This window comes from Eurosta solidaginis, chromosome 3, assembly GCF_040869045.1.
Source record: "Eurosta solidaginis isolate ZX-2024a chromosome 3, ASM4086904v1, whole genome shotgun sequence".
Taxonomy (NCBI): Eukaryota; Metazoa; Arthropoda; class Insecta; order Diptera; family Tephritidae; genus Eurosta; species Eurosta solidaginis.
This window is the reverse complement of record NC_090321.1, coordinates 114,977,252-115,004,136: the sequence shown is the minus strand read 5'-3', so window position 1 is coordinate 115,004,136 and position 26,885 is coordinate 114,977,252. Positions and strand designations below refer to the sequence as shown.

Here is a 26,885-nt window from a genome sequence, read left to right as displayed (position 1 = left end):
GTATATAGCCGTACTGCTCACTCTCATTCCTTTTCCTGGACCAGTGCTGACACTCTAACTATCAAAAAGTGTCATAAATGATAGTTTACTGTAGATATCAGGTTTGACTGTTATACTATCATAACTGAACATTGTTATATTCCGCCAAAAATGAAACAATGCTTTTTGCTTTTTATTCACTTTATTTCATTACGTTTTTAATTTTGTACGTGATAAAAGCATACGTGTTTTTTATTTGTTGAAAATAAATAGTTTTATAAGAATTCGAGTTCAGAATGTTCAATTTAAATTCAGAAATTCATGCGGAAACACATTTAAAAATGAATCACCACTAACCACTATTATTTTTCGGGTATCAAATTTTTGAGTGCGCCCCATACATTCCGACAGCTTTTGGTGTTTTTTAATATTATTTTCGATTCTTTTCTTTTAGCATGGAGCTTTGAAATGCTCTCTTTTTCATTTTTTAAACTTATTTTTTATATGGTTTTCTTCGGTTGAAAATGGCGGAATTTAAAAAATAACAAAACAACCGTGATAATCATTTGATTGTCATATGACAGTCAGTAGTCACAACATGATTAAATCGGATAAACTGTTCTCGCATACATAAAATTCCGTTGAGAATTATGTATCTGTCTCACATGCATAATGGTATCTGCTGTACGTTCTTTTGTTCTGTACCAGGTGTCCGAAGCTTTCCCAGTTTGAGTCCTTTTTCATGATTATAGGCTGTCGTTGGGAACATGCGGACATGCGTGAGCGAACAAAGGAACATACATAAATTTGACTATCAATGTTTACGTCATCGCAGGATCAGCATTGTCAAGTACAAGTGTGAGTGTATTAGTAAAACTATCAGCGTTTCTTGTAGGGTAGTTACCTCCGTCTTGTAAGGATGCAATACAGAATAATATAGTTACCCTGCAAAAACGCTCCACGTCATTTTACTAGTCATTTTACGGTCATTGTGACTTTCTGCAGCGGTTATATTCATAGCCACGTTTGCATCGGCGTGATGAACTTTTGTGACCAAATTTTCCGTTTCGTTCCTATTAATGTGATCGTGCATTCCGCTCCCACTTATAGGATGTGAGCATAGCACTGTGCTGCTCACACACGTCACAATGCTCGTCAAATGGCGGTCATTTTTCCGTCATTTCACTCTACATTTTCGAGCCATTTAACAATCAATTTTACTGCGGTTTTACCATTTATATAACCGCCATATAACGTGAATTTTACCTGCAGATTTACTTTACCTGGAGCAGCCATATGAATAAAATATAAACCAAAAAAATTTAATTTTCAATATTTATTATTTTCAATATTATTATATATGTACATGAAATTGGAACTTATATTAATCCAGTTCATATAAAACAGAAGAACTTTAATAATAAATAAACTCGCTTAATTGGTTTTTGTTTTCCAATCTCTTCTAAGCGAGCAAAAAAATAATATTAAGCTTTAGAAAAAACTCCAATTATTTGAATAATCTACAACTTAAAGCTTAGTAGAAATTCAGATCAAGAATATTCAAAGGTGTCGTGGATCCGATTGCTGTCGTAATTGAAGAACTTAAAAATGTACGACTATTAATTGAGTCAGACTTATTATTGTTCTAAATCTAATCATTCAAGCAATAATTCTGCAACCCTTAGCAGGAGTATTGATTGGTTTCAAATCTAATTCCAACAGCAATCATATCACGACATCCCTTATTATATATGCACATGAAATTGTAACTTAAATTAATACAGTTCATATAAAGAAAAGTAAGTATTTTAATAATAAATAAACTCGCCTTATTGGTTTTTATTTTCCAATTGAAATCTTTTCCAAGCGAACAGAAAATAATTTTAAGCTTCAGAAAAAACTCCAATTATTTGAATCAATTTAAATCTACAACTTAAAGCTAATTAGAAATTCAGATTAGATTTACTCTTTTTTTTCAGATCAAGAATATTCAAAGGTGTTGTGGAATCCGATTGCTGTCGTAATTGATGAACTTAAAAATGTACGACTAGTAATTGAGTCAGACTTATTATTGTTCTAAATCTAATCATTCAAGCAATAATTCTGCAACCCATAGCAGGAGTATTGATTGGTTTCAAATATAATTCCGACAGCAATCGTATCACATCCCTTATTATATATTTACGTGATATTGCAACTTAAATTAATACAATTGATATAAAAAAAAAGTAAGTACTTTAATAATAACATAAACTCTCTTAATTGGTTTTTGTTTTCCAATTGAAATCTTTTCTAAGCGAGCAGAAAATAATTTTAAGCTTTAGAAAAAACTCCAATTATTTGAATAATCTACAACTTAAAGCTTAGTAGAAATTCAGATTAGGTTTACTCTTTTTTCAGATCAAGAATATTCAAAGGTGTCGTAGAATCCGGTTGCTGTCGTAATTGATGAATTTAAAAATGTACGACTTGTAATTAAGTCAGACTTATTATTGTTCTAAATCTAATTATTCAAGCAATAATTCTACAACCCTTAGCAGTAGTATTGATTGGTTTCAAATCTAATTCCGACAGCAATCGTATCACATCCCTTATTATATATGTACGTGATATTGCAACTTAAATTAATACTGTTGATATAAAGAAAAGTAAATACTTTAATAATAAATAAACTCTTTTAATTGGTTTTTGTTTTCCAATTGAAATCTTTTCCTGTGCAAGCACATCGCTAACCTGTGTTGGCAAAAGATATGATTATACTGTCTTCGATAGATAGTCGGACGAGCCGTTACTCGACGAAGTAGAGATGACCGTTGTTTCGGTGGCAGCTGTTACAACAGCAGTTTCTAACTTTACACCATCCGTACAGTGTGATGAATGCTTCACTGCCTTTTCAAATTGCTTGGCGCCAGCAATTTTTGCTGTTTGTAAAGCTTTAGCTGTAATGCAAATATATAGATGGGTTAAAGTGGTTTTCGTATGTTATTCAACAACTCACCCTATACCATCATCACAGCCTCCTCATCGATTTTGAATATGTGTACGGTTTCAGTATTCAGACCCAGTTCGTTTGATGCAATATTTTCGATTTGATAAATATGTATACTATCCGTTGGGCAGACAATTAGGTGCGTTCGATTCATTCATATACTGTGGGTATTTGAGCCGTAGACGCAATTGATATATTGTAACATTTGTAAACAGTTGGGTTTCTCTGCTGTCACCATCACCACTAGAGAGCTATTGAAGAAACGCTCGACCAAGATATGTTGCGATTTACGCGCATAGATTTTTTCCACCTTGTCACAGTTATTGATGGAGAAAATGCGAAAGCCATATTTACCATCCAATACGGAAATGGAACTGTGGAGGAAGAAACATTTTATAAAATTTAATAAAATCAATAAATGATAGTTGTGTTAAAATGGGGTAAAGTATCGTATGTTAAAGTATAGCGAAGTTTGAATAGGTCTCATTATTCACTCTTAGAAACATGTACGAAGGTACCTCGTAAGATATTAAAAATCCTCAACGCTTTTTTGCAATAACTTAAAAAAAAACTCATATTCATCAAATTTCTGTTTAACTTCTACATATCACTAGCTACCTTTACCACCAGAAGGAGTCACTATTGCTACTACACCTATGCTATTGTTTCCTACACCGATGAGCTTTGTAATAAAATAAACAGCTATCTCCCCAATCTCTCCAGTTTTGTCGCCTCGCGAAACCTGATATTGTAACCAACTAAATCATCGGTGATCTTATTTAAAACATGGCCGCGCCAAATGTCGACCATATGACATTACCCTACCGACTGTCTTACACCTTAACATTTTGGGTGTGACTTTCATCAGGATCTACATTTTGGTGAGCACGCAGCCGCAATTGTTCCGAGAATTCAGAGTCGTACCAAAATCATCAAATCCCTCGCTGGCAGTACCTGGGGAAAGTATAAAGAAACGCTCAAAACGCACACAAGCAATTAGCCAGCCGATTAAGTGCTATGCGTCACCCATATGGTCGCCAAGCCTAAAAATTACCCACTGGAAGAAGCTACAGGCCTGCCAAAATACTGCTCTCAGAATTGCCACGGGCTGTCTTCTTATGTCCCCAGAACACCATCTGCATAATGAGGCGAGAATACTCCCCATCAGGAAGAGAAACGAGATGCTGACCAAACAGTTCCTGTTGAATACCCAGAAACCTGAGCATCCCAACAGACATCTGATTGGTCAACCAGCACCGCCTAGGGGCCTAAGGAGTCATCTCCGTAAGCATTTTGAGGAAATACGGCTCCTGAGAACCCAGCCGTATGAAGCGAAAAAACACAAGCAGGTCCTTGGTGAACTCCATAAACAAGCGTCGGACCTTTATGCTAGGAATTGCCCGGTGAATCCAGTACTCAAAGAAAAGTATCCAAACCTCGCGGAAGAGGAACGCATACTCCCAGAGAAAAGCGAGTCACTCTAGCTCAACTTCGTTCTGGATACTGTAAGAGGTTAAACTCTTACCTATCCAGAATCAACCCCGATATACAAAATGTATGCCCCGCTTGCAATGTGTCCCCACATGACACCAACTTTTGAAAGCTTATGTGTGATGATGCATCCTCACCACCCAAAGAACTATTAGACTGATCTTCGCAATTTTCCTCTAGTATAGTAGATGGTCTGAGAAGTCTCACCATTTTCAAAGGTGAAGTGTGTAAAGTGGTATCGCCCACTATTGTGGAGTCCCACATTTTAGATGGCGCTTCAATATCTTCTAGGAGTGTTACATCAATACTTTTTAAAGGAGTTTCATTATCCAATTGATGCTGCTCCTGTACGCATAAGTCATGCAATAGACGTTGCAGTGATTGTGCTTCTTCATCTATTTCTTGTAGTTCTAAGATTATATTATTAAATTTATACCACGCAATCTTATCAACTTTCAATATGTTGTATATTCACTTACCTTGTTTACAAGGGATTTTAATATAGTTTCCATCGGCGCTGCGCTTTTTAGCATCTTCTTTAACCATATCCTTGTTCTCGCTATGTATGTACTTAAATAGTGTGCTGTCAGGATCGGATGCTGTTTTATCACACATTTTTTCCAAACCCATACAACTTTCATCAGACGTACGTTGCTATTGGCATTCGAATATAGTTTCGTCACAAGATGCCTTAGTTGAAAAATTATAAGGAATCCTTTTTATAGTGTTTGCATTGTTGGATTTATTTTCATCCTCCATTTCAAATATTTTGTTCATTGCATTTCCGCTAACAGCAACGTTACTTTCGTGTTGATCCACATTCGCTACACGAGGAGCTGCGCGTGCTTCTAGCAAAGTTTGTAGATCCTCCTCTAAATCCAAGCTAAAGCGTTGGCAAGATACCGGCTCTTTAGCAGGCGTTGTAGCCTTTCTAAATGTGTTCGTGAATCGAGAAAAAAATGTTGAAGATATTGTTTGTATTAATTTTTAATAATAGGTATATATTACCATGCTAAAGTGATTTATCTTTTTAAAAGTAAAGTAATAAAGTTCTACAAGCTAGTAGCTACTTTTTAGTCAAAGATTTGGAAAAATTTCAAATTCTTATATAGTAAGCCAATTTACTCTACAGTATTTAAAACATCCATCTCCATGCTCACTCGAATGGCTCATCATAAACAAGCATACAATTTTAATGATATATTTATAAGCATTTACCGTTGCATGACAAGTAATTTCTTGACTTTTGCACGCCAAGCTTTATTTGCTTGAAATTTTTCCAATCCAGACATTTGTATTCAGGAAAATTGAAAAAGAGCAACAAACACCCAAGTTATATTTTGTTGAACCACAGCAGACAAGGCGCGGTAATCTTCCAGGGTTTTCGTTACGAAATATCTTTTCCAGATAATCTTATACCACTTGAGCACGCTACGTTGTGTTATTATTTTATCCAATAGTTTCTTAATGGTTGCCCCATCATTTGAAATTGTGGCCTTACCACTGGAATCAACAATATGCTTGTCCATGTTACGTGAACCCAATGTAGTGCGTACAGCGTCCACAATTGAATGCGAGGTATTGATGTTGGATATGATGAATATTTTTTACATAAAAACTCATGTACCCAATACAAATTCAGGCATACCGCCGATAACACACCTTTTAAACGACGTTGTGTGTCCAAATCACTTAGCGGTTTTTCTTCTATGATTTGTAGCAATTCTTCAACAAACGTTGGATCATGTATGGGATGCGACCAAAGTGGACCGCCCATCTATATTTGGGAATATAAGAAACAATTTGGTGCGAACAATTGGTGCCAGTTAACCCTCTGAAAAAGCGACTGACGCGCCTTTTTGAACGGACATAACCGTTTAAACGGTTAAGCACCAATTAAGTAAGAAGGAAATAATTTGATTTATTCGGGTTTAAATACTTAAGTGGGATAGTTGAAACTTACATGATGTTTATCACCGCAATGCGCACAATTTGTATTAACATTTGGTCCAGTTGGTATACCGAATTATACTTCCGCATTGCCTTTATCTGAGATCTTGCTTTTTACAATACACATAGGCTCTAGCGTATAGGTATCACAACCAGTGCATTGAAATACCATTCATTGTTTGCTGTGTTCATAATATAAAGATATGGTAAGTAATTGGATTGTGGTAAAAGACCAAAATGCTGTATACCAACCTCATGCTATATTTACATTTCGCTTGACTACTATGCATACGCACAAATACGGGTATATAAAAATTTGCAGAAATGCTCAAAAGTGGCTCAATATATTTTCCATAACGATTAGAGTGCGTTTCAATGCAATGCAATAGTATACGCAATCCCATCTCATGGCAGCATTTCATACGCAAAGGCACAGAACTATATTTGGCATTGCAGGCTTCAGGCGTATTGCCTGCCAGCACAGCCATATCATTCGCAGTTACAAGTAATGAACCCCCACTCGTCAGTGATTGTATAGCGCCATCCAGAAAGCGATTCGGACAACCATAAGGATTTAGGTCTATAACATCGAAACGCTTCTCATATGAAGTTGAAAGGTACATGAGAGTCCTATTGCGAATTTTATTATTGATTATTACAGTTAAATCACTAGCTATTGATTCGTATATCAAACCTACATTGCATCCCCTTCGCTTGGCACAATTAAATGTTCCACTCCATTGTGTCGCATATTTACGCTAATGGAATCTACTGCCACCTTAGATAGATCATTTGCAACAATTTCACGCACGCCTGCTACTTCTTTTGCATAACTTATGCTACGTAAACCTGTTGCAGCAAGCGTTTCCAATATTCGCAGTCCATCGTCGTATTTTACACCACCAGCCGTGTATGGTTTCTTGTCATTAGCATTGCTTGCTTTCCTTTGTATTTTGTGGATTTTTATGCGCCGCCGCTTCCCGCTCTCTTATCAACCGCTTTGAGTATACATTAAGTACTGAAATACTTAAATCACGATTAAATTCTTGTACTGGATTGTAGAATACGGCCCCGCCGGCAATAATTTCTGTAGTGCTTTCTTTGATCACACGTTCGGGTGCTTTGTCGTTCGTAGCGATCTGTTAATTCATAAAATTTAGGGCGATTTTGTTAATAACGCGAAACATATATTTACCTTATTTTCAGATATTTCCTCAACTTCCATTTTGGCTTTAAACTGCTGTGCATCCAAGTTTTTGTTATCAGCTGTTCGGTGGTAGCATACGCTGGCTGCTGCTTTTGTTGAACAGTGAATTATAGAAACTGTTTCAACAGAGGAAATATTTAAGCATTAAAGATGAACAACACTGTTTTTTTTATAAATCAACGATGATAGCCAGCCTTGGGAGGTTGTTGCTGCTGCTATCGTGGCCTTGCATTACCCGGTTGCTGTTGTGGTATATACCTTGGTATAACTGGATGTGGCGTCATTGCCCCACCTGGTCCAGTTGATGCGGACCACGAACAACAACCACCACGACCTACACTGTTTGAGTTCACTTTGCTGCTGCAAACACACCTCCGTCACAATAATTAATGGAGACCATGGAGGGGTATCTCAACAAGAGAGGCTATATTATTGCACACATAGCCGTTTTTTTACACCGAATTTTCTAATCTTTTTTTTTCAATTTTGGATAATAAATCTTAATGGTAACAAGAATTTTTTTCTTGTATGTATGTGGAAATCAAAATTTACTATTCTGCATTAGAATTGCTCACGATTATTTATACTATGCAATTACATATTTCACTTTCTTTCTTTATAAACATGCACACATTGATATGAGTTTTTTTTGCTAAAACACACTTTAGTAGACCAAAAAATATTAAAGAATGCGTATATTAATTTCTGCAAAATGTAAATCACACAAATTGAAAAAAATTTCCACTTTTCTGTAGAATTAGAAATGGCGCAAAAATGACATATTTTGTTATCCCTATGAAAATAATAGGTGCGAGAGAGCACGATACATTGTGGGAAAGCAAAATTTGTCAGCATGCTATTTCATTTGCACAATTTTTCATTCCAAATCGTCACCCCTGTCAAGAATTCGTGTGGCTGTGTGCGTTGTTGGTCACACGATTTTTGCAGGGTTATTTTTGTATTGCCGGCTATAATTAATCTGTGGACAAGAAAAAGCTACTTAAAAATTAGAGCTATGTTTACTAATATATGTATGTGTTTAGGAAGTCTACATTATATAACCACAACTTTTGTTTAAATAGAACAATAGGCAAGATTATGAATGCAATCAACACACGTAATACTATGTATGTATGTGCACTTAAAGTCCCATCACATACGCAGTTATTAATATACATAAATGAGTTTAACTCAATCTTAAGTAGATTGCATGTATTTTTATGGAAAACGGCGAACTGAGTTACACTGGCGCCATCTGACATAAAAAGTAGTGTGATGACCAAATATTGCCAACAAATTTGGCCCACACAACATTGTCATAACAACACACAACATACTGCTGAGCGAAGCCAGCAACATACGAAATTAGCACCGCAACATGATGCTGACGAAGCCAGCAAAACGATCACACAATAAACATATCATGCCTACAGCAAGGCAAACACACGAATACAACACGCAATAGACTAGGCCATATCAACTTCAACAGCAACATCAAACAACAATATACCCAAACCATGCGACAACAACAACTATAGCTTCTATCGACACATGACCGAAACAACACGTCGGCGAGCAAACTAAAATCATCAACACATTTATTACGAGTAGGCAATTCTATAAAAGCAACGACCACAGCAAGAATATAGTGAGTACAGAGCCGTGAAAGTGGCAAGTGACGGATAGTTCGTTGCGCCACCCGTGAACCGATATACTGACGCGAGTGAGTACAGTTATCACATAAAGCCACGCCGACGTCGACCCAGTCAGTCAACAGTACCAGCGGCAGAGTCATCAACGCCGACGCCACCCAGCGACACCAACATCGGTATACCCCGGCACGCTGAGTATAAGTCGGATCTACGGACGGAGGCGATAGCTCGTGTAAGGAGGTCTCTTCAACACGACAGATCATAACCCTACGTAGACGCAGACTGAGTTGTAAGTGGGTGTGTGGGCTTCTCGTCACTGAACGCTTAAGGCTGCGCTCCGCCGACTCATCACTGCCGACTGTGAGGCGACCCGTGTTTGCTGCAGGGCCAGCGACGCCAACAAACGGTATAACCCGGTACTGTGAGCCAAAATCGGATCTGCGGACGGGATGCGATAGCTCGAGTAAAGAGGTTTCTTCAACACGAGACATCATCACCCTACGTAAACGCAGACTGAGCTGTAAGTGAGTGTGTGGGTTTCCCCGTTACTGAACGCTTAAGGCTGCGTTCCGTCGATTCATCACAGTCGACCGTGTGGCGACCCGTTATCGCTGCAGGCCAATAACGCCAAAAAACGGTATAACCAGGCATTGTGAACGTAAATCGGATCTACGGACGGGCGGCGATAGCTCGTGTGAGGAAGTTTTTCCAACACGAGACATCATCACCCTACGTAGTAGCAGACTGAGCTGTAAGTGAGTGTGTGCATTTCCCCGTCACTGAACGCTTAAGGCTGCGCAAGCGTCCTCAGCAACTAAATACTAACCGCGATGCCAGCGTCAGCAGCGACAGAGCGCTATCATCGTATGTCCTCAGTGACTAAATTTTAACCGCAACGCCAGCGTCAACGCGTCGCCAACGAGCGTCCCCAGTGGCCGCATACCCATTATAATCGAGCATTCTCAGTGACTAAATATTAACCGCGACGCCAGTGTCAACGCGTCGCCAACGAGCGTTCCCTGTGGCCGCACACCCATATAGAGGGAATATTTAAAACAGTTCTTCGCTAAATGTTGTATGTGATTGGGTAAGGCGAAATAAATTTCAATTGCCAAGTCTGAAACTACCTTCATACTTATAAGCGCAACATCTCGGTTGATTGTGGTGATGTTACTGGAATACATAAGATTTCGTTGAACGTATCTATATGAGAAACTTCACTGCGGCTCAGCCATTACAGTCTGAGTGTCATTCTCTGTGCTGTCGAGTGTTTTACTGTGTTAGGAGCCATTACCAGTTGCATTTCAATGCATATTCAGCTTTGTACCATCGAATGTGCTGTTGTGTTATAATTAGTCGATAACTATGTGGGTGCGTGTCGCACATTACTGAGTGTTATCACAATAACACAGCACAGCGCTGTGGTACCCAGCCTTAATTTGAATGCTTGAACAGGGAGCACGTGTCATATTCGGTACTCTATTTTACGCGCCAGTGCGACACTTCCTTACTTTACGGCCATCGAAATCAAACTCTTTGTGAATGAAACTAAGTGTCATATCTTCTGCATAGACGTCAAAATTCCAAAGTGATTGGATCACCTGATTTGTAATTGACTATCGCTGTCTCATTCTGTATCTCTTTCTATCACCCGCTGAAGATAGCCGTCCCTATGCGCCGTCATATTGAACACCCTGTCAAAACGCTAAAAAGTTGCCATATTGAACATCCTGTCAGGCAGTTGATAGATAAGATATCACACTTAGTTTGATTCACAATGTTGTAAACCTTACCAAGTAGCGCAACTAACAGCTGATCGCCCAAAATTAGCACATTCACACAAACATCACTAAAGGCCGTATTACGAAAATCTTTAAAGAAATCCAAGTTACATTTTTCAACAGCATAAACTGTGATAATTTAGGATAATATAGCATCAAGGACACCTTCTTTGCAGTAGTTAAGAGAAAATGTTTATATTTAAGTATTTATTTATTTTTTCTACATTTGTCTTCAATATTGGTACAAATATTGAACGCAACACTGTTCTTCATCCAGTGCCTTCTTTTACTGCCTTCCGCTCTATTCGCAACATAACCTCAATTTAAGTTGCCAAACTATATGGTAAACATTGATTTTCAATTTTTCGTTGCTACATCTTGGTGTATGCTTATTTGTTTCACGTTTGCTTTCAAGAAAAATTGGCAAATAGAAAACACAAAAGGGAACGCGAGCAGAATTGAACTAAAGAATTCCACAATGTCACGAAATACTCCGAAGACGTAAATCAAAAAATTTGTTGTCCATCAACAGATATTTACAAAACCTCGAAAAATTTACTTGGGCCGCTCTGAAACCGGAGAGCACCTTTCTGCATTTGCGGTCGGAAGTTAAAAAAATTACCTGGGTAGGTGGTACACCGGTTTGGTAATCGCAATTTTATTTGCGCAAAACACCTCTTTACACAATTTTTTTTTTCTATGAACACCAGCCCAATCAAAAATATAACAACCACTTCAAACTTTAATTTTTTTTGAAAATATCCTTTCTTTCCACCTTCGTATTATTGTTACTGAGGACAAGGAGTGTCTTTAAACTTAAACTTTAAATTATTACCTTGCACTGGGTATATATTTTTATAATTATTGCTAATTGTCGGCCTCAGTGGTTTGGTGGTAGCATGATCAGCTTAACACACTAAAGATCCTGGGTTCAAGTCCCGGGCAAAGAAATATCAAACATTTAGAAAAAACACTCCCAGTGTATTTCTGCCATGAAATGCTTCTCAGTGTAAGTTCATCTGCTTTGCAGATGCCGTTCCGAGTCGGCGTAAAACATGTAGGTCCCTTCTCACCAATTCGTAAGAAAAATTTAAAAAGGAGCACGACGCAAATTGAAAGAAAAGCACGGCTTACATTTCTTCGGAGGTATATCGCGCTTTGTATTTACTGTATTTATTGCTAATTTTAAAACTGGGGTGATAACTTTAACTAATAAAATGCCAATATATTGAAATTCACACAAATGTTCACTACCTATCAATGCGGAAAAATCTGATTAAAGGGCCAATTAATGGTGTCTTATCCATAACCAGATAAAACAGCTGATCGAATCAACCTTATATGGAAATCAAGGTAATGGATTAATGGTGCCATACCATAACGCTAAAGCCATAACCATTGGAGTGGATCGATTTGTATGGCCCAAAGTTAACCTATATCGCGCCATCGATTTTCCGATAGGATTTTGGCTCAGGAAAAAAAAATTCCACACGCATACCAAAAAAAAAAAATTTTCCAGCCTGCGAAAAAAACCGATTTTCCACCAAAATTCTTCGAAATCTCCATAAAAGAATTTTTTTTCCAAAAAACTGCATTTACCAATCTTGCATTTCCCAATTGACACGAAAAAAATACATAACAAATGATTTGGAGGCTTGAAGATGAAAAAAAAAAAAATGCATCAAAAATCGATGAAATTTCGCAGGCTCGAAAATGATTTTTTTGGGAATGCGTAGTGGAACTTATTTTTCCTGAGCCCAAATTCTATCGAAAAATCGATGGCGCGATATCGGTTAATAAATCGGCACAGTCTAATAAGCATATCATAGCCAACTAATTGATTTTTGGTTTATCGCCATATCCATAACCTAAAAATATTTGAGTTGGATAATTTATTAACTTTTTGTAGATTTTATTTATTGTTTTGGATATGTTCTAACTAAGATACTTATTTTTTGTGGTGTATGTTTGTAATTTTTTGCGTTTTCTTAATTTTTATGAAATTTGCACGATTTTTAGGTTAAGGCACCAATAACTGATGCAAATTTGATATAGATAAGGAAAAATATGGTTATGACTATGGCGTTAGGGTTAAGGAAGTTTAATTGGCCCTTAAAGATTATACCGATTTTGCATATGTGGAGTAACCATTGAAAAATTTTAAATTGCGTGCTTTTAGTCACAAACATATAAATATGCATTCATAGTATAACAAATCAATTCCTGGGTGTTATTTGCTTGACGGGAAACATTTTACTTAATTGGCGCTTAACCGTTTAAACGATTATGGCCGTTCAACAAGGCCCACCAGTTGCTCCTTCTCTCTGCCAACCGGCGCCAATTGGCCACACCAAGGGAGTTTAAATCGTTTTCCACCTGCTCCTTCCAACGGAGTGGGGACCGCCCTCTACATCTGCTTCCATAGGCGGGTTCCGATAGAAACACTTTCTTGGTAGGAGCGGCGTCTTCCATTCGCATAAGATGTCCTAGCCAGCGCAGCCTCTGCGTTTTAATTCGCTGGACTATGTTGATGTCTGAATATAGCTCGTAAAACTCATAGTTAAATTTTCTTCGGTACTCGCCATCGCCAACGCGTAGAGGTCCATAAATCTTTCGAAGAACTTTTCTTTCGAACACTCCCAGAGCCTTTCCATCTGATGTTGTAATGGTCCATGCTTCTGCACTATATATCAGGACGGGAACGATAAGAATATGATTTTCGTTTGCCGAGAGAGGACTTTACTTTTCAATTGCCTACCTAGTCCAAAGTAGCATTTATTGGCAAGAGTGATTCTTCGCTGTATTTTTGAGTTGATGTTGTTGCTAGTGTTGATGCTGGTTCCCAAATAAACGAAGTCTTTTACTTATTCGAAATTATGGCTGCCGAAGGTAGCGTGGTTGCCAAGGCGCATATGTGCTGACTCTTTGCTCGATGACAGAAGGTACTTCGTTTTGTCCTCATTCATCATCAAACCCATCTTTACCGTTGCAATTAAAACCCTTTTCAAAAAATTAAAAAAAGCAATGCTGTAAAAATCCATTGTGTAGGAATACAATATACCATTGTAGGAAGGAATACATACTTATGGTATTACGTTATGGCGTAGGGTACACTATAATATTGCATCAGAAGTGGTGCGCGAAACCACCCTGACATTCACAAAGCAAAAGTTAAGTAAAAAAACAAATTTAAACGATGAACAAAACCAGTGAAATAATAAATGCCGAGAAATATGCGCTGTTGCAACAAGAGCGTGGCGCACAGCAGTGGGTGTAAATGCGAGCGGCGCTGAAGCTTCTTTAGCGGCACGGCTGAGTGAGTTCTCGGCAGAAGCGCGTGGACTTTGTCCTGGGAATGGCGTTCCCGAAGGAAGCTTTCCAAGAAGACAGCATGTAACTGCCGATAGCGACGATGAGACTATATCTTCAGATAACGGCTCAATCAACGGTGCACATAACGGAGCGAGCAATGGTGCGAATAAGAATATAGTAAATCAAGGTGCGTAAAATGTAGCGGTAAATGAGTCCAACAACGATAATGGTGCGGCTGGTAATCTTATTAACGACAATGGTGAGGCTAATAATCATAATGACGACAATAATGCTATCCTAAACTTGAGGAAAGCGACGACAGTGACATGGCTTGCGTTTGAGCCGCCAACAAAAGTCACGAAAAAACCAAAATTCTACTGCTTGAAAAAGAAATAGAGTTACTAAAACTACAATTAGCGCTAGAAAAAGAAAAAAAAAGAAGTGAATAATGTGACAAGTAATGGCGATTTGCCATTCGAAACACTTAAACAATTATTGTCGACGTATGATGGAAGTGATGGCTTTGAGCTGTGGCAGTCACAGTTACAACACCTCCAAAATGCATTACAAATTAATAGCGTTCTCGCTCAGTTTGGTTGTTCGCCTGAAATTAAAGGATGTTGCTTTGTCATGGTATAACACCAACAACATGTATCTACACAGTCTTGACGATATGCTGAAGGAAATGGCAAAGGTTTTTACGCATAAAGACAGCACGTTAACCATGCGTCGTCGTTTCGAAAAGCGCGTCTGGAGCGCAGATGAATCGTTTGGCAACTACTACTATGATAAATGCCTACTGAGCAGCGGCCTTAAAACTAGTGAAATTGAACTAGTGGAATACCTCATTGACTGTATTCCCAATAAACAGCTGCAAATCCAAGTAAAACTACAAAATTTTAACAATGTAAATAATTTAATGAGAGCATTTCGCACCATTGAGCTGCCGCAAAGCTCAAACGCTCGAGCTATTACAAACAGGTTGAGATGCTACAACTGTAACGCTTCAGGCCACATATCCAGGGACTGCAATAAATCAAAGCGCTAAGTTGGGGCATGTTTCGCATGTGGCGAAAAAGTGCATTTCGCGACCAGCTGTAAACAGTATAAGAAGCCAGCAAACAACAAAAACAACAACTTTGTAAGTTATTTTAGCATATGTCTTTTAGCTAGCCCTAATATTAATATGGTTGTAGAAGGCCTAATCGATTCAGAGAGTCCCATAAGCTTGCTTAAGCAATGTCTAGTTCCAGGAAGAGTGCGGTTACAAGAAATCAAAAAAAAATTCCTATGGAATAATAATTCAAAATTAATAACTTTTGGAAAATTACTCTGTTATGTAAATATATTGAATAAAGACGTTTTAATTGAAATCGTAGTGGCTCCCGATAAATCGATTAGACACAATATTATACTAGGTAGACATTTTATTGAGGCAAACCTGCAAAAATTGTTGCATTACGTGTTCTATTTTCTTAATGTTGGATTACTCTAACAATACTCCTTTGCAATGCGTTTGCGGACCACTATCAGCCGATCATTGCTCGTTTTTTAACGACCGTGATCACGACACGATGACGATCGAACAGAGTTGCCAAAAGTTAAATATTGCATACAAATAACTGATAATAAAATTTTACTATGGCAACTCTGATAAAATGCAACCGCGCACATACTACAGTATAGAGAAATATTAGTTTCTTTATTCGCGCAAATGCTAAATAACATAAGAATATTCGTAGTAAAAAATATAAAAGTTGTATTGCCCCTATTCATTTACTTTCATTTTATATTATATTCACTCCGATAATCCTTTCCGACACAATTCCTCTTTAGTACTTTGGCATATGATCCTCTGTGGGTGCTCCATAGAGTACTACAGTGAAAGTACTTTGGAAAGTACTCTCACGTATGTACTCTATGGAATACTCACAAACAAAGCGAGAGTGGGATCACCTACTCCTCTCCTAGGACATCACAATGTTAATTGGAGCACATTTTTTGTATGAATACAGATTAGTTTTGGAACACGCCTATACTCCCAAAGGAGTATTCCTTACATTATTTATGGAGTACTAGCGTTTTTTGAAGGGAAGTGAAGCCAAACTCAAAATAGGTGAAGTAGAGATGATAGGTGAGGTAGAGGTTATCGAGTCAAATAAAAATGTAAACTTTAAAAATTCGGAAGTTGGTTAGGAACAAAGTGTTACAAAATATACATACGAAAAAGAAGGTGACGTTATAAGAGAATTACTGGCAATCAATATCGGTAGTTCTAAAGATGTTGAATATACAGTATGAAATAAAGTTAGTGATATCGATAAGAAAATTTTTCACAAACTATCCTCGAGTGAATACTTGCACGCGGAACGGCCACTCGAACCTAGAGTTAAACAAGAATTAAAGTTAACGTTAGAGAAAAAAAGCCTTTCAGCTCCGCCCCTAGAAGGTTGTCATACAGCGAAAAATAGAACTGCAAAAGATCGTAGACGATTATTTAGCACCGGTGAATTGTGTATGTGCATAGATTATAGAAAATTAATAAGGTTACAGCGAAGATGTTGATGTTGAGATGACTTGTTAGACAAGTTGGTGAACAAAATATGGTTCACAAAGCTAGACCTAAAAATGGGTTCTTTCATGTATCTGTGGAAAAAGAATCGGTTAAGTACACTTCCTTTACAACACTCGGACAGTAAGAGTTTTTAAGAATGCCGTTCGGCTTAAGAAATGCCCCGGCCATGTTTCAAAAGTTAATTAATAAAGTTTTCGCTGAATTGATACGTAGCAATGAAGTCATTGTATATCTGGACGATATCATGGTGGCAACAGAAACGTTGGACGAATACATGCGCATCCTTAAGAAAGTCTTTAGGTGTTTAGTAGAAAATAACTTAGAACTGAGGTTGGACAAGTGTCAATTTTTACAGGCAGGGATTTCGTACTTGGTTTACTCTATCACGGGTGAAGGAATAACTGCAGATAGAAAAGGTCTAAAAGCTGTTAAAAACTTTGCAGTGCCAAAAAAGGTACAAGAAGTACAGAGCTTCTTGGGACTTTTTCATACTTTCGAAGGTTCATAAAGGACTTTTCAACTTTAGCGAAACCACTTTATAACTTATTGAGAAAAGAGAAGAAATTTCAGTTTGGTCAATTAGAAATGAAAACTTTCGATACTTTAAAAAGTAAGCTGTTGGCATCACCCGTGTTGGAGATATATAATCCGAGTGATGCCACTGAGCTGCATTGTTATGCAAGCGCTTTGGGTTTTGGAGCCGTACTTTTGCAAAAGAAAAAAAGTGAATAATCTACATCCGGTTTTTTATTTTTCTAAGCGTACCATCGATGTCGAATCAAGATATTATAGTTTCGAGTTGGAAACATTGGCCATAATATATGCCTTGAAGCGGTTTCGAGTATATCTACAGGGAGTGAAATTTAAAATTTATACATAGTTGTTGTAACTCTCTGACCTTAAAAGGATATGAACCCCAGAACTGCAAGATGGGCATTTGAATTGCAAAACTATGACTATGCGCTTGAACACAGAGCAGGCAAAATGATGCAACATGTTGACGCACTAAGCAGAGTTAGCAATGTTCTAACGATCCATACAAATACCCTTGAGGAAAATCTAATCATATGTCAGAGTAGAGACGTAAATATAAAAAACGTAAAACAAAGTCTAGAAACTCGTGAATATGAAATGCGAAACATTGTTGTGTACAAAAAGAAAGACGGCAGCATATATTTTTACGTACCGGAGTCAATGGAAGAATATATTTTCTATAAATACCATGATGAACTAGGGCACATAGGTATTGATAAAATAGTAGAGACGATAAGCAAAAGTTATTGGTTCCCCAAGGTAAGACAAAAAGCAGCGAGGCATATAGAAAACTGCCTTAAGTGTATAGCCTTTTCCGCAAAACATGGTAAAAAAGAAGGTCTTCTAAACATGATTCCTAAAGGAAACAAACCTTTCGAGATGATACATATCGACCACTATGGACCAATTCAAAATAGTAACACAAAATATAAAAATGTTTTGGTAATTGTAGATGCGCACACCAAATTTGTCAGGTTATACCCTGCTAGAACGACAGCGTCGAAAGAAGCACTTATTTCATTGGAAGACTACTTCGGAACGTATAGTAGACCGACATGTATAACGCCAGACAGGGGAACTTGTTTTAGGTCCATCGAATTTGATAACTTCTAAGTGGTTATTATGTACATCATATGAAAATAGAAACAAACTCCCCACAAGCAAACGGACAAGCCGAAATCGTGAACAAGAGTTTAGGTCCCATGTTAGCAAAACTAGTCAGTACAGAAAAAGGTGTTGGATGGCATAGAACGCCGTAAACTATTGAATACACTATGAATAATACGGTACATAAAGCAACAAAAGAATGCCCAAGTGTGCTGTTATTCGGAGTCGCACAAAAAGGAAAAGTGTTATATACTCTTAAAGAAAATTTTTTAGAATCGGTACAGGTACCCGATACGAGATCGATAGAAGATATTAGACAATAAGTAGAAATAGTACAAAAAATGTCACAGGAGTATAATAAAAACACGCAGATGCAAAAAGAGTCCAAACAATTCGAAGTAGGCGACTATGTGATGATAAGTAGTTCCAGTTCCCATATAGGGGTTTCTAGCAAATTAATTCCTAAATTTAGAAGGCCGCATAAGGTATCAACAGTTTTAGAAAATGACCGATACAGCGTAGAAGACCTAGAAGATTTTCAGCAAACTCAAATACCTTATAAGGGTACTTGGTCAGTAACAAACTTGAAACCTTGGTTCGACCACACTAGAAGTAACAAATAATAGACTTAGAATGGGGGGATTCTACTTGTCAGGACGGCCGAGTTGTAGGAATACGATATAACATTGTAGGAATACATACTTATGGTATTACGTTATGGCGAGGGTACACTAAGTTGTACATATGTAAACACAGCCTAAGTACTGGTTATACCTTATATTTATGTCTATGAAATAGCGAGTAATATTCGTTTGTCAAAGCTAGAGAATAAGAAAATACGATGTACACGCCATTTTGAAGAATAAAAAGAGATTGATTCGATTTTGGACACCGACGTGATTGCAAGTGCGTCTTTATTCCTCGCGGAACCATATAATATTGCAATTGTTACTAAGTTTTTAAGCGTGCCTATAAATTCCACACCATTCGGATTAAACAGTATATAGAATTATGTGTACCTAAAATGGTGAATAAAAAAGGAATAACACCGAAGGCAACACTTAAATACCAATTGCAAAGCGAGCAGCGGGGCATTCACATGGCAGAGTGGTCAACGGCATCTCCCTTTACACTGGTATGATTCGAGATTCGAGTTCAATACTCAGCTCGCGAGAAGCTAGCTGATAAAGAAGTGAAATTCAGAAACATGTCCAAGCAACCATCGCCGTTTGTAAACTTTGCAATTTTTCTCTAATATCAATAACAAGACGATTGTATAAAGCAATATGAGCAAGTCTCGCTAATTAAATACATATGATATCATTCATATAATAGCTAACAGCGGAAGCACTGCTAATGAAAAAAGCAATGCTGTAAAAATCCATTGTTACTAAGCTTTTAAGCGCGCCTAAAAATTCCACACCATTAGGAATAAACAGCATATAGAATTATATGTACTAAAATGGTGAATAAAAAAGGAATAACAACAAAGCAACACTTAGATAATAATTGCAAAACGAGCATGGGGCATTCATATGGCTGAGCGGTTAACGACATCTGCTTCCGAGAAGCTAGCTGATGAAGAATTGAAATTCAGAAACATGTACTAGTAACCATCGCCGTTTGTAAACTTTGCAATTTTTCTCTACTATCAATAACAAAACAATTGTATAAAGCAATATTAGCAAGTCTCGCTAATTAAATACATATTATAACATTGATATAATAGCTAACAGCGGAAGCACTGCTAATAAAAAAAGCAATGCTGTAAAAATCCATTGTTACTAAGCTTTTAAACGCGCCTAAAAATTCCACACCATTAGGATTAAACAGCATATAATATATAATTATATGTACCTAAAATGGTGAATAAATAAAATAATTAAAAAAATAAAATTTTGAAGTTAAACGGTTTTATTGAAAACAATACTTACATTAAGTAGTAATAATACTAAAAGATAGAAAATAATTAGGTAGGTCCTAGGTATTAGTCATCACACTCCTCGTCAATCTAGTGCGTTGATCGGACAATTAAATAAAGCGTTGGACGCGTCAAATTTCTATTGATAGTCATAAGTAGGACCAATTTAACCTTAATCAGGTTATGCTACGTCTCACATTTTTAAAAATTTCACTCGCGCAACGCTTTTATTTAATTGCCTGATCAACGCCCCAGATTGATGAGGAGTGTGATGACTAGTACCTAGGACCTACCTAATTATTTTCTATCTTTTAGTATTATTACTACTTAATGTAAGTATTGTTTTCAATAAAACCGTTTAACTTAAATTTTTTTATTTTTTATTTTATTTTTACTAAAGCGGTTTCTATTTCTGTATGTCGAATATGATTTCTAAATATGAGCTAAATCGGACCACAAATAATATTTTTTGTGAATATCTCGATCCTTGCGCCACATAGCGGCCACATATTTTCATAGGTCGCTTTCTATTCATGTATGTATTATGTGTTCCAAATATGAGCGAAATCGGACTACAATAACGATTTTTGTGAATATCTCGATCCTTGCGCCACCTAGCGGCGATTGTTTTCATAGGTTGCTTTCTACTCATGTGTGTATTATGTTTGCCCAATATGATCCAAATCGGACCACAAATACGGTTTTTGTGAATATCTCGATTCATGCGCCACCTAGCAGCGATTTTTTTTTCATAGGTCGCTTTCTTGTATATTATGTGTTCCAAATATGAGCGAAATCGGACCGCAAATACGATTTTGGTGAATATATCGATCCTTGCACCACCTAGCGGCGATTTCTTCTTATTATTACATTGTCATCGGGTTCTGACCTATATTCCAAGTTTCAAGCTTGTAGCTTATCGGGGAGTACTTAAATTTTAATTACAAAATTCGCGCTGGCCGTGCAGCCTGTAAAGTCAACCTAAATAAAACCTTTTAAAAAGGAATAACAACAAAGGCAAATCTTAGATAACAATTGCGAGCAGCGGTGCATTCATATGGCTGAGTGGTTAACGGAATCTGGCTTTAAACAGGTATGAAAGTTGGAGATTCGAGTTCAATACTCAGCTCCCGAGAAGCTAGCTGAGGAAGAAGTGAAATTCAGAAACATGTACTAGTAACCATCGCCATTTGTAAACTTTGCAATTTTCTCTAATATCAATAACAAAACAATTGTATAAAGCAATATGAGCAAGTCTCGCTAATTAAATACATATCACAACATTGATAAAATAGCTAACAGCGGAAGCACTGCTAATGAAAAAAGCAATGCATTAAAAATCCATTGTTACTAAGCTTTTAAGCGCTCCTAAAAATTCCACACCATTAGGATTAAACAGCATATAATGTATAATTATATATGAGTATTCTTTTCTTTATATATTGTGGTAATCTACGCCTAAAGGCCTAATGCAGTTGCTGGACAGCGAAAGCGAGTCATTTTAATCGTAGATTACTATAATATATAAAGAAAAGAATACTTAAAAATCATTTTCTTAAATTTTTTTGTTATATAAATAAAATTGATAAAAAAAAAATTTTTATTGTTGAAAATTTTTTTTTCAATAAAATAAAAAAAAAAAATCGGCCCACTCCGGGATTAGTGGGGATGATTGCAGAATTGATTAAAGTTTTTTATGAGAAAAAAAAAATAAAATGGCAAAATTCGAAAAATCTCGAAAAACTGAAAAATTAAAAAAAAACCTTTAAAATTTTTTTCGTTTTTTCCGAAAAGTACAAATTAAAAAAAAAGATGGTAAATTTTTGAAAAAGTTATAGCATTTTGAAAACAAAAACGGTGTTTTTTTTTGAGTTGGATGAAAAAATTTGAAAAAATTCTGAAAAACGTCTTTCGTAAGCTAGAAAAGAAGAAAAACTTTCAGCCAATTCTAAAGGGGTCGGGTTCAAAATTGGTCGAAATGGGATGGAATACCCCATATATAGAATATATAAGGCGTATTTGTTGTTCTTAAAAAAGCTTTTTATTATATTAAAGTTTTTATCAATTTTTTTCAACTTTCTTTTAACAATTTCATGCGTTTTTAAAGCATTTTCATGCATTGAAATACAACCATGTGCTTATACGTTTTGACATTACATTTCACTCACGTTCGTATATGCCATTCTCATTATTTCTAAATTCGTAAACAATGACTGCAGTTATTCGGTGTGATTTTTCGAAAAAATATATTTTTTGTGAAATTTTATACTTAATTTGTGGTTTGTGGTGGTCAAAAAGGTTTTATGCAACAATACTTTGCCTCACAACGCGACAATGTATTTCTTTTTTTTTTTTTGGTTTTAGGAATTGCATCTTTCAATTCCAAAAGATGGCAAGAGGACCCTTAATTTGCCTCTTAAATCGCCAGGTTAATAAACGTATAAGACATACTTGTGACATTTAGACGTGCCTAAGCAACTAACACATGTCACAAAGTAAACACCCGTAGCACAAAGATACAAAGATGTTTTCTTGTAAATCTGATTTTAATATATGGCGTATTGCCATGTGCTTTTTCAAGATTTGTAATTCCTCGTGAATTATATTTTTGTGTCAGTATTACTGTGTTTGCTTTATGATTTCACCATGTGAATAATCCATGTGTATGTTTCCATGATTTCAATGTCTATATCATCTCTTATTTGTGGTTACTCATGTACTCATGTATCCAAAATTTATGTTGAAATAGATTTAATTTTAGTCAAGTTTGTAGCTCTGTTATGTCATGCCACCGTATGTGTTAATTAATCCAATTAGTTCAAATTTGATGTTTTGTTTTATTTATGTAAATTTCTTATGTTCATTTCCTACAATAACAAACATGCCAAGTGGTACCCCCAACATGCCCAAGCCATTAGCAGTAGATATCCTCCAATTGTTATAGAAATATTAATTTGACAAATTGTTGTGCTAAATCATCCAGCTAGTGCAATTTGTGGTAACATGTTTATTTATGTAGATTTTTAATAATTGAAGCCATCAAGTCCTCCCGATATTGCCATGTGGTGTCTTGTTCTCCCATTTAATCTACTTGATATTTATTCCATGTGTGCGTCTATTCCAATAATTGTTTTAAATTTATATTTGTAACGTTGTAATAATGTTATTTAACATAATTATTTCAAATAATTGCCCGCTTTGAAGCTCCTTATATTCAATTTTTCTTCGTATTTAGTGTTATATTCTAAAGAATTTATATTCACTCTAGTCATGTGTGCATTACTGTACATTAAAATATGAAGATATTATCTATCCCGTTGTTTGTCCTCGGTGGAGTTATATGTATTTTTGTAATTTATATATGAGGTAATCTCTACCCCGTTACATGTTCCGTTAATTGCACTTAGATATCAGTTATGTATATGTGTAAAACAAAAGTTTTTTATATGCTTTTATTTCTTGTAATTTTTGAATAAAATTTCTATGATGAATGCATTATTTAACATTTTAATGTTAATTTGATTATGTCCGAAATCAATTATATGTATTTTTTGTACAAAATGCGTATTTTTATTTTAATGTTTTTTAAGATTTTTGCCCGATAGCAATAGAATCTTTTTGCACAATTTGCATATTTTTACATTAATTAAACAATAAATTTATTATAATTGAACTAAAACCATAATTTTTAAGCTACACGAAACATTATATTTTTACAAAACACTTTGTACTGTACTACATTTAAACGATAATGTAAGTATTATACCGACATTTTAAAACATAGTAAATTTTACCAAGTAGCGCAACTAACATCTGATCGGTAAAATTCGCACATTCACACGCACAGTTCTCGACTCAGTTTCAAAAAAAAACTTTAGATTATTTAGCTTAAATTTTAAAGTGAGATAATCCTTACCAATATATATAGATATATATATAGAATATATAAGGCGTTTTTGTTGTTATTAAAAGAATCTTTTTATTTATATTAAAGTTTTTATCATTTATTTTTGAATTTTTTTTAACAATTTCATGCGGTTTTAAAGCATTTTCGTGCATATAAATACAACCATGTGCATATACGTTTTGACATTACATTTTATACACGTTCGTATTTGCCATTTTCATTGTTTCTAAATTCGTAAACAATGACTGCACATAATCTGTGGGATTTTTCGAAAAAATGTATTATTTTTGTGAAATTTTATACTTAATCTGTGGTATTGTGGTGGCAAAAAAGCTTTTATGCAAAAATACTTAGCATCACAACGCGACAATGTATTTCGTAATGTCGACGTACTTATTATATGTATATGTATTTGATGTGGAAGCTTGCATTTGAGAACACGGTTGCCACTTCAGTCCATTCCCTTCCGCCCCTATTTGGTCCACAGCTCCCTTTTTCTCAATTTTGGTTCTTTTTCGGCACGGTTTTGGTACTTTTATTTCCATTTCACTGAAACAAAAATTCAAAACACTGCTAAAAAAACTGCCGCAAATCTATTACCCACATATAATTTTCAATTTACTCCAATGGAATTCTTACCACGAAAATAGCTCTATCAATAAAATGTAGCAGAAAAATGACATTTCACTTGGGAGATAATTTAGGCCAGGCATTAAAAATGAAGTGTTGAATGTTCGGACAAACACATTGTCATAAATTTTTGATGAAACAACGCACTTATCAGAAAAAGACTTGTTTTAGTGTTTAGATTTTTCGATCGGTATTCAATTATTATACAGTTGAAACTTTTAAGACGCTTCATTTTTAGTCTGAGTTCAAAACTTACACTTACTGAATCTAGGCTCTGGTATGAAGTTTAAACTGTGAGTATTAACACAATTGCTTAGTTTCATTTACGATTTATTGAGTTTGCCACAACGCAAATTTTTTAACCGTTCCTTACTAAAACCTAGCTGCGCTGTACATTTTATTTCATTGCAATCAAGCAAAACTAGGTTCACAACGTTAGATTGGTGAAAGACATAGTCTTATCCTAAAATATTGAAAATGTGATACCTAAAGGTACACTTTATTTTTGTTTGTGCAATTTGAACTAAAGCCAAGTGTCTCCTTTATTAAAATTTTATATAGGACACCCCTGAAACATCCTACAATTTTCGCTTTTTACAACAAATACGATACTCTAGTAACTTGCCGAATTGTTTGTATACCAATAATTTAATACTAAATTTGGTCCTTTTTGTAGGTCTGGTCCTTTTTTCGATAAATTTTGGTCCCAAATGACAACATGGTGTGGCAACCGTGTTTGAGAATGCACGTGATAAGGTTGCATTTTTCCGAACTTAATTTTATTTAAATAATGAAATAGTAGTATGCAAGAGACTGCCATAGTAGTAGACATGTACATGAATATTATGAACAAATTTTAAAGCTTTGAAATATAATCTAAGAGAAGATGGACACGAGGCGTAGCTTCATAGACGCGTATTATGCACAGCATAAGCAATCTTGAGGTGTAGAGAGATCTTAGCTGCATGTCATATTTTGCAGGCGTCTACGAAGCTACGCCTCTTGTGTATCTTGCCTAAGTTCAACTTTTTAGGAGATCTAACATTTTTAATTAATATTGATAAATAACACCTAAACCAAATACGCTTAAGGTGACTTTTGCATAAGCAAAATTTAGTCAGCACAAAACGAATAGTTAGAGAAAATTTTAAATATAATGCATATGTATAAAATGCATGCAATTTATGAAATCATTTTTATTATATAAAATTATTTTTACATATCAGATTTGTCAATATTATTTTAGTCCTGCTACTTTTAACACATTATTGAAATTTAAGAAGAACATTTAAGAAGTAAGAAACATGATTAATGCTTACATTAATACGCGTTTCATTTATTTTCATTGAGGAATAAGTTCGTAAAAATAAAAAGCACGTTTTTATAAAGTGCATGTGAAGCGCCATAGATAAAATGAGTAATAGAAGGAACATTGGTTTATATATTACATTTTTAAAATGAAAATCTCCTGCTAAAAAACTAATAGAATGAACATTGGTTTGTACATTATATTTTTAAAATGAAAATCTCCTGCTAAAAAAGGAGCACACCCTAACTACATTTTTTCATTTTCGCCCTTAACTATACTTCCTTTTGTGATTCAGGATTTCGGGCAAATTTTGAAAAAACTCCGAACATCAATTCATTATATGACATTCGACTGCCTAGTCCACTGCCTTCCACTCTATTCGCAACATAAGCTCTATTTAACCTGCCAAACTATATAGTAAACAATGTTTTAAAAAGAAAGATCCAGCTAATTCGACGAACTGTTGCGGAGTGACAATGTATTTCGTAATGTCCAAATACTTATATGTATATGTATGTGTTGGATATGGAGGCTTGCATTT

General features: G+C 35.7%; 1 pseudogene; it reads right to left on the bottom strand.

The window, feature by feature from the left end:
* Window positions 1-1,310: 1,310 nt before the first annotated feature.
* Window positions 1,311-12,319, bottom strand: LOC137244241 (tRNA (guanine(26)-N(2))-dimethyltransferase-like; annotated as a pseudogene).
* Between the last annotated feature and the right edge of the window lie 14,566 nt (window positions 12,320-26,885).